The following is a 9,169-nucleotide window of genomic DNA, read 5'->3' as shown; positions in this document are numbered from 1 at the left end:
GTGTGGCGCTAAAAAGACAAAAAAAAAAAAAGTAGTATGGATGATGATAGCAGACAGGGATGGTGAGCTCATGATGCGCAACCCCTGTGTGTTGACACCTGTACTTTACACCTGTCATCTTTTACAACACCTGTCTTAACAGCCCTACGAATCAGTATTATCATTCCCATTTTGCAGACGAGGAAACTGAGACTCTAAAGTTTAAGGAAAGGGCAGTTGTTTTGGCTAGATTTTAGTTCCTTGGTGGGGCACTGATTACCCACCCCAGGCTGCATGGCCCATGAAGTGCTGGGAATGGCCACTAGGGGGTGCCCCGGCTCCAGACACTCGTTATTGGGGTCACTTGTGTGCCAGTTTCTGAGCACCCGGAAGGGAGAGTGGGGGTGCGTGTCAGGTCCTGGGTGCAGCTGGGTGGGGAAGACATACCCTTCAAGGTGGGGACAGGGCTTAGATTAAGCCTTGGTGGGTGATGTTCCGGCCGAGGTGGGCGTGGTCAATGGGGGAGCGGCTAGGATGTGTCTGGGCTCCAATAGTGCGGGTGAAGGTTCCAGTCTCCAAATATAGTGAGGGAATCTGCGGGACGGCAGGAAGGTCCTCGGTTGCCTTCCTTTACTGGCTCCCCAAGAAGTCAGGACCCTCCCCTGGGGTCTTCCTGCCTTTAGAGACTAAGGGACAGACATAGGGACATCCTGGATCACTGTCAGGGCGGGGGCAGGCGAGGACAGTGGCTTCCTGGAGGGCGGGGCTCAGGGCGAGGCTGGACTGGACCCGCCGCTAGGGGGCGCCGAGGGCCCGCATGCGGCCGCGGGCGGGGCCTTGGAGGCACTGGGCTCGGCGATTGGCTCGTGGCACTGCCACCTGAAGGGAACCAGTGGGTGCGGCCCCACCTACTGCCCTGCCTCGCGCGTTCCTCAGGTATGTGCGGGAAGACCACTGCTTACCTGCGAGCTCCTTAGCGCCACCTGGAGACTTGGGAGGGTAAGGGTGGCAGTCCTGAGCGCTCCACAGCAGCTTTGGCCTTTGGAGTCTCAAGCTGCCTCCAAGGGGCTTCAGACCTATGGCGCCCCTTTTTGTGCCCTTCACCTCTCAAAGTCAAGTACAGATGTTTCCCACAGACCTGGGGTGCCACCCAGGTTCCATCACAGCCAAATGTCACCCTTGGGCCCACAACACCTCAAGTCCAAGTTCCCCACCAGCATTCTGATACCAGACACCGGCAATTTACCCCCAGCCCGAAATATCCCTTATGTCTTGGTCATCCCCAAATGTCACTAGCTCAAGACCCTCTGGTCTCAGTTTTGTCCAAAAGGTCAGTATTTCTCTCAGGGTCACCAGGATGCCAGGATAATAAATTCAGGCTAAAAAATCCTCCCCACCCAAAAAGCCAGAACTCCAGGGATGGAGGCAGGAATAAATCACAAACCACCAGATCTTTAGGAATGAGGCAGGGGGCAGCTTTTATTTAATTGGACGACAGGCTCAACACAGCATACACTCTGCCCCAGATTGCTATCCGTGGTGGGGAAGGGGTACACTGAATCAACACTGACAGCCTAGGGGGCTTCCCCTTATCTCCCCGTCTCACCTCCCAAAAGAGCCCCATTCCATCTGATGACAGTCAATTCTTCCATGCCTTGGGACCACCAAGGCCTGCTTGAGTCCTTTCTAGGCCCACAAGGACCTTGCTCCCTGCCCCAAGTGCCAAGAGGGTGTCATGGCTCCTCCCCCCAAGTTAGGAAGCTTCAGGGCCCAAGGAGAAGGGGCCAGTCACATTCAGGTCAGGCCAGCCTGGTTCCGGAAGCCCAGAGATGACATTTAACGGTCTGGGGGCCCAAGGCAGCTTCCTCTTGGGTAACTGGCTTCTGGGAAAGTGCAGGCAAGCAATGCCCCCACCAGGCTTGGGAGAGGAGGGGCCAAGGATCAGCCAGACAAGACACAGCCAGCTTCCTTTTTTCATGGAAGGAGCACCCACCCATCCACCCACCTGCCCATCCTCCCTAGGAACATAGTCCAGCCTGAGGTGGGACTGTGTGGGGGTCAGCAAGTGCAGAATTGGAGGAGGACCAAGCCTGCAGCAGACAGCTGGTTCTACCCACCCCATCCCAGGCCCCACCCATCCCCAAGTTCCTCCTCTAGGCCCAGGTCTGGGGCCAGGTCCTCATCTCTTCCCCCAGGCAGTGATTGGCCAACCCAAGGAAGGCGGGGGCAGCAGACTCCAAGGGGGCTTGACTCCTGTTCCTGCTGAACTGAGCCAGTCTGCACAAATCAACTGTGTTTCAGCTCAGTAGGCACGGGAGGCAGAGCCCAGGGAGGCCCCCCTCCCCAGTGGTAGGATAGGCAGGCAGGAGGGGAGAGGTGGCAGGGCCGGAGGAGGCAGGGCTCCAGGGGGCGGAACTTAGCCACTGTGAACACGACTTGCTGTGGACCTGCTCACAAGCAGCTAAGCCCTGCTCCCCAGGCCAGGTGTAGGCGAGAGGGGCCTCTCTGCCACCCCATCCTCATCCCCCGGGTCAGTGTCCTCAGCAGTGACAGTGACAGTGACAGCGGTGGCCCCAGAGGCAGGGCTCAGGGTCGATTGGAAATCCCTGGCAATGTGATTTGTGACAGGCAGCAAATCCCATCCCCAGGAACCCCAGCCGACCATGGCACAGGGGTCGGGGGGCACTGAGCAGAGCCAGCAGCTGGCACCTAGGAGAGACAAAAGGAGGTAATGAGATTTGAAGACATCTGCCCTCCAGGTTCCCACTTGCTGCCATCCTTTGAGGTCTTGCAGGAGAGCTCTTTTGCCCATGCACAGCGGCTGCTATAGAGAGAAGCTGGACCACCAGGCTGGACGCTCCCAGCTCCAGCCCCAGCCATGCCTCCCAGGCCCAGAGAGGCAGAGAAACCCAGCGGGCCACTTTCAGTCAGCGAGGCTGCAGCAACTCCCAAAGCCAGGGACCCCCCCCTCCCTCTTTTCACCTCCCTTCCCCACCACCACTGAGCCCTGGGCAGGCTAAATGGGGCCATGGGGAGAGGAAGCTGAGGGGGTGGCAGGCAGGCGGGTGAGGAAGTGATCTCACCCCAGCTGGCGCCACTTCCTAGAAGCCTGAAGGGCAGGAGGAAACCACCAGGGCCTCCCCCCTCCCCGCCCCCCGTGGCCCCGTCTCCTCGGAGGCCAGGCCTCAGCACGCGCCTCACCCACCAGAGCGGATGCCGGCAGCGAGCAATCCCAGGCACGCACGCCCCCCGAGCCCCAGACCCAGACTCAAGGTGCAGATCCCAGCTTGGCAGCTTCCCAAATGCCCTTTAAGCCTCAGTTTCCCCATCTGCAAAATGGAACCAAGAGTCTCTACCATGTATAGGTTTCCCCAAGAGCATCACCTAGCACGTGCCTGGCACCCGGACCACGTAGAGAAATTGTGCGGCTCAGTGTGGAATGAAAACTCGGTGCCCTCTCTTCATAAATTACGAATTTTGAGACAGTGACAACAGAGCATCGACCAAGCTCCAGTCCTTCTGAATGAGGAAGAAGGGGAGACCCTGTGAATGGCACAGGTCACAAGCCCATGAAGCTGGCCCTGGGTTCAGTAACCAGAGACCACCCATATGATGAGAGCCTAGTGGCTAGAAGACCCCAACTCCAGAGCCAGTCCAGCCACATTTGAACGCTGGCTCTGCAGCTTCCCAGCTGGGTGACCCTGGGCAAGTTATTCAACCTCTCTGGGCCTCCGTTTCCCCATCAGCAGAGCAGGGATGATGCCTGGTAAGGATTTAGGACGGGGCTGATCTGTCATCGTTGGACGGGCAGAAACAGGAAGGATGATGGCATTGAGAATTCCGCACAAGGACAGGACCCCAATCTCGTGGGCAGTGCCCACCACTGGGAGACAGGTGGAGTGAGGTGTCCTGCTCTGTTCCCCCCCCCCCGTCCACACACACGCACACGCACAGGCCACCCACTTTATGATCGCACAACCAGCCCAGCCCTGTCCCCTCAAGGTCTGGGGGCACCGACCGGGAGCAGACAAGGCCCCGCAGGGCGGCCGGCCTCCCTGGGCCGCCTCCGGAAGTGAGACAGCACATTCATGTCCCAGGGACGAGAACGGGAAGGGCGGCCATTTGGCCAGGCCCGTTTCCTGTGGGGTTTCCCCTGCACAGAGCCCCGGGCCAGGGCCAAGGCCACTCCCCATCCCCGCAGGCGCAAAAGGCTTGGGTCTCAAGTGGAGGGGGCATGGCTATGCAGGTGCCCAGGAGCGGGGGCCCCCGTTAGCATCGGTATGCGGTATGCCTCTTCGGCTCAGGGGAGATGGTGTCCAGGGAGAGCCAAGCTCCCGGCAGCTAGAGGCGTGGGGTGGGAGGGCAGGCCCCTGGGCCAAGGGATCACAGCGGGACTCAGGCCACACCGATGGATGCACGGATAGATGGATGTGTGTGTGTCTGAGTATGTTCTGCAGACAGGGCGTGGACTCGTGAGACACACTCGGGTCGGTAATGCTACCCCCCCCACCCCATGCTCCAAGAATGAATCAGGGGCAGCTTCCGCTGGGGGCGCCACCACCACCACCGCCCCCAAGCCTGGTCCCCAAATACTTTCCACCCTCTCAGAGCAGCTGGGATCGGAAAATACCAAGGGCTGCAGGCCCCGCCCTGCCCGCCGCTGCTGCCCGCCCTCCCAGCCTGTCACTAACGCTTTGCCTAATGGGCCCAGACTCTCCACAGAGGCTCCCTTAGGCCGGGCCCTGAGCCAGCCTCTAACCTGGACTGCCCAGCCAAGTGCCTCCTGACCACCAGGCCTCCCACCCCTCACTCCAATCCCAACACTGCCACTGGAACAACCAGCCTGATGGGCAGCCCTCAGAGGTTGGCACCAGGGTGGAGGAAGACAGGGCACTGGCAAATAGATGGGCCCGGCTGCCCACCCAGGGCTGGGGGGGAGGGGAGCAGGCTCAGGAAGGGGTGAGTAAGTGAGGACTGAATCACTTGTTATAAATAGGGGAATCATGCAAGTCACATCCCAGCCCCCATTGTGCCCAGCCACACCACAGCGCACTCCAATCCCTGCCTTCAACTTTGATCCCCTTCAGACCAGTCACAGAATTCCCAGGGGACCCCCTGACATCCCCACTGTGAGTCCTGAGGGGTACCCTCTACCGCCACGTCCACCTTGGCCTTATCCTCAGATAGGTCCATGTCCTGGCCCTCCCAGCCTGCCTTCTGGGGGCAACTAGCCTCAAGGGCAGTTGCTGGCTTCAAGGCCTTGTCCTCCTTCTTCGGCACCCTGGCAATTCCCAAGCCTGAAGTTCACGCTGGGCTCCCCAAGGCATTCTCAGGGGTGCATGTGACCCTGGTTCTGGATGGTGATGCCCAAGGCCGGGAGAAGGCTGGAGAGCTGAGTGTCTCAGAAGTCAGTTCCCTGGCCCCTCACCACCCGGGACCCCATCCCAGACCACCCAGGCCTGCTCTGCCCAGGGCCACAGCTCAGTGACCACACCCAGGGTGGCGCCAGCTCCAGCACCCTGGGGCAAGGCACCGCTGGAGCATGACTCATCCGTGCCCAGCATGGCGGCGTCCTTCTCTGCCCAAGGATTCTCACACCCACACCCAATGGGCTCTGAGTACGTCCTTCCCAGGGGACCAGCCTGCCCCGGACACACCTCCACGTTCACCCAGGACACTCGATGGTGGGAGAAAAGGTGGCCAGAGTGTCTGCAAAAGGATCTGAAGCCCAGGGCCTGGGACAGGGAGGGGAAGTGCACACCTCTTGGCTCGCCTGCCCAATGCTTCCCATACACAGATGGAGACACTGAGGCCCAGAGGATTCAGAGCCAGGCTGAAGGTCATGCAGGAAGTCTAAGGAAAAGTCAGGCCTGATCCTGGCGTATAGTGCATCCAAAGTGGGAAAAGGCCAGCCAGCCAGCTCAGAGAGGAGCCGGAAGAAGTTTTCTTCAGACCGCCCAGGGTTCCTGGCTGCGTTCTTCACTTCGAACAGACGCCACCACCCAGCCTCCCTAGGTGAAGGGCAAACTCTGAAAAATGCCTTACATTTATCAAGGTATCACCTGGGCCCATGGAAAGCAGGTCATCCCATTGTACCCATGGGGCCAGCGGTGGCCTATACAGAACATCTGGCCTCTACTTGCAAAGGGCAGCGGTTGGGGCAGGGGTCCCTGGGAGGACCCCTGGAGCATCTGCCTCTGTCTGCCTTTTCTTTCCAGTGAGCAAGGGTCCTCAGAAGCTTGGGGCCGGGCTAGCACAGACAGGCCCGACCCCCCCAAGACACGCCCTGTCACGCATGTGTTCCGCGTGCCAGCCCTGAGCCAGGCCAGCAGCTATTTTAGAGCCCTCTCCAGGCCCACAGATGAGGCTTGCTCATTGGGGTCTTGAGGGAACTCCCAGAGGACATCTCGCAAGGACGGAGGGCTGTGGGTGCCCACTGGGCTCTAGGACGGAGCTGGCACCAGGCCCTAGGGCCTACACCTTCCCAGGACGGCGGCGTGTGAACACATGCACACGGGCCGGCCCGGGCAGGGTGCGTGGGTGAGCGGACAGGGTGTGTCCCACGTCACCTCGCCTCTAAGCCCAGGCACCTGTTGGGTACTGCCCTCCAGCTCGAGCTGGCATGGGCAGGGCTGCCAGAGGACACCCCTCAATGCCAAGGGTCCCACACATCCCAGCCTCTCCCTCAAGCACGACCCGTCACGAGCAGACAGATGGTTGAGGCCAGGGCAGAGGGGACAGGTGACAGGGAATCAAGTGCACCTCCGAGGCATTCAGGAGGCCCCTGGGTCCGGGCCTGGCTGGGTTGCCTAGGAAAGTCAGTGTAAGGCTGGGGGCTTTTGGTAGCAGTCAGGTCCAATGCTAAGGTCAGAGGGTAGTCTGGAGCTAAGATGTTGGGGTGCGGGTTCAGTCTGGGCCCTTTCACCCTCCTCTTGCAGCCCAAGGGCACGGGGACCCCAAACTACTGACAGGGCTGGGGAGTCAGCCCTTTAGGAATCTCTCACACCTGGCCCCCTTCCTATGTGAATTGAACCCTTCTCAACTGGGCCAGAAGGAGCGAGAAGGGAGGAGAGGGGTCCTCCAAGTTTTTCAAAGTCCAGACTGTACCACTGGGCCCCCACCCTTCTCCTCTGTGAAAGGCCTTTCCCTCACTCACTAGCTGACTTGTCAAGAACTGGAACCACTGTCCCTGGCCCCCATCCACAGAACTCTGGGAGACCCCCGACCACAAAGCCCAGACAGTTACCTCCAGGAGCCAGGGCATCGCATATCCTTACCCCCACCCCAACCCCAAGGCGGGCACACACCCTCCCACCCTGCGGCCAATTCCGGCCCACCTTAACCTGCCCGGATCGCGATCGCGTTGAGACTCGCCCTCCCCACCACGCTCCCTTGAGTCTCCCAGGGAGGAGTGGTTGAGGGGGGACCGCGGCGGGGCCCTGGGGACGGGGTAGAGGTGGGCCGCCCTTCCCCCGCTCCGTAGGGGGCGCCCCGGGACTCAGCCGCCACCACCGCCAGATGCACCGACCCCTGCTGTCCCCTCAACTCCCAGCGGTGGGGCGCGGGCGGGCGGCACCCTCCCCCTGGTCGAGGACCGGGGGACCCGCCGGGCGCACCCCCACTCCTCTCACGAGTCGGGCGCGGAAAAGTTGCCGCCACCGCCGCCGCCGCCACGGCGCCGCCGCCGCCGCCTCCCTCCCGGTTCCCTCCCCGACTCACCCGCGGGGGAGGGGAGCCGGCACTCGGGGCTCCGGCCGCCGCCCCGGCCAGGCCCGCGGAGACTCAGGCGGGCGGGCGGCGGGCCCGAGACGGGCCGGGGTCGGTCGCCGGCCGCGCTCCATCCCACTCACTGACCGGCCCGCCGCGGGGCCGAATCGCTTTTAAAACCTCCCCCGTCTCCTCCCCCCGGGCCGGGCAGGGGGCGGGCGCGGGGCGGGGCGGGCGCCGCCGTCATGTGCCCCCGGAGCCGGTCCGCCCCCACTTTTTCACTCTGGTCCCCCAACTCAGATCCGTCCCCAGTTCAGCCCCAACTTTCTCCTCCCTTGTCCCAACTCTTCCTGGGCCCCAGACTCAGCCCAGCTTCCCTCTGTGGGTCCTGGACTCGGGGTCCTGACCCAGTTTTTAAGCCAAGGCTCTTCCCGGCGGGATAGGACGGGAGCAGGGGTCCTAATCCCCATCTCATCCACGAAACCCCTCCCGGCCTAAGTCCTGCCCCTGAGCGGTAAGAGAAACCCAGGAGACCGTGGACAAGGGGAGGGGAGAGGGAGGGGGAAAGATGCCACACTGTCACTGCGGACCCCTCCCTTCCCTGGGAGGGCATGGGCCTGGGTCCTCTGGGATGCGGCCGAACACGAATCTCCACTCTCCAGTTCCGCCGTGCATTCTTTAGCCTTGGGAAGTCCCTCCTTTTATCCCACCCAGCCCACTCCTGCTGCCGTTGAAGACTTTCTGACCCCAGTCCAGGGGGGCTCTCTGCGTCTAGGTCCCCTCCCGCCACGGGCTTCCCGGCATCCCCATCCCCCAACCACCCAGGGCCTCTGGGAAACTCCCCAGCTCCTGGCGTATCCCTGGGAGAGAGGCCCTCCCTGGATCCCTCCCTCCTTCCCTGCATGCGTGTCTGTCCCACCTCATCCTCTGCCGACCTCCCCTCCACCGGGAGGAACACGGCTGCATTGTTCCCCAGGACGGGGCCCTGCCTTGGGGCCTGGCCCTGTGCCCAGGTGGGGGGCCGGGAACAAAACTCAGCAAAGGAGGGGCGGGGTGCCCTCTGCCGCCAAGCCAGCCTCCTTGGGCATGCCCGGATGCCACTTTGCCCTCTCCAAGATGGGACCAGGGCCAGTGGCCCCCAGACCACTACCACCACCACCATTAGGCCACAGCAAGGTTCTGCAGCCTAAGGACAATTTCTCTACCTGTGTGGGCATTGCTTGGGGGTATAGTTTTTTTCCCACCCACCCCCAACATTTCTGAAGTCCTATAATTGGGACAGGGGGTCATTTTCTTCACCATTCACCTCTCAGGCAGTAAGAATAAGGCTGGGGGGAGAGGGTACTCACAGCAGGCCCAGGTAGAAGACTGGAGGGCTGCTTAGATGTCTCCAGGTCACCGGGCACTCCAGAATTCCTCCAGAGTCCCCCGTTTCCTCAGTTCAGCTCAATAGGCCCCCACTTTGGATCTTAGTGGGATTGGA

General features: G+C 61.5%; 1 long non-coding RNA gene and 3 other non-coding genes across 4 annotated transcripts; all 4 read right to left on the bottom strand.

Annotated features, from left to right (window-relative positions):
* Window positions 1-2,231: 2,231 nt before the first annotated feature.
* MIR24-1 (microRNA mir-24-1) lies at window positions 2,232-2,303 on the bottom strand. Its single transcript, NR_038490.1, has one exon. It is a non-coding gene; the product is annotated as a microRNA mir-24-1 (primary transcript).
* A 77-nt stretch (window positions 2,304-2,380) lies between these two features.
* Window positions 2,381-2,462, bottom strand: MIR27A (microRNA mir-27a). The gene has a single exon (NR_038498.1). It is a non-coding gene; the product is annotated as a microRNA mir-27a (primary transcript).
* A 107-nt stretch (window positions 2,463-2,569) lies between these two features.
* MIR23A (microRNA mir-23a) lies at window positions 2,570-2,639 on the bottom strand. The gene has a single exon (NR_038489.1). It is a non-coding gene; the product is annotated as a microRNA mir-23a (primary transcript).
* On the bottom strand, window positions 2,635-7,834 carry LOC146405468 (uncharacterized). The gene is made up of 2 exons (XR_014836631.1): window positions 7,699-7,834; window positions 2,635-2,688 (listed from the first exon to the last, which is right to left on the bottom strand). It is a non-coding gene; the product is annotated as an uncharacterized LOC146405468 (long non-coding RNA).
* Between the last annotated feature and the right edge of the window lie 1,335 nt (window positions 7,835-9,169).

This window comes from Sus scrofa, chromosome 2 (genome assembly GCF_054392235.1).
Source record: "Sus scrofa isolate SSC_HxYL_T2T_F1_AM1 chromosome 2, Sscrofa_HxYL_maternal_Yorkshire_Landrace_v2.0, whole genome shotgun sequence".
NCBI lineage: Eukaryota > Metazoa > Chordata > Mammalia > Artiodactyla > Suidae > Sus > Sus scrofa.
The sequence above is the reverse complement of the archived record's forward strand: the minus strand, read 5'-3'. Positions and strand labels throughout refer to the sequence as shown.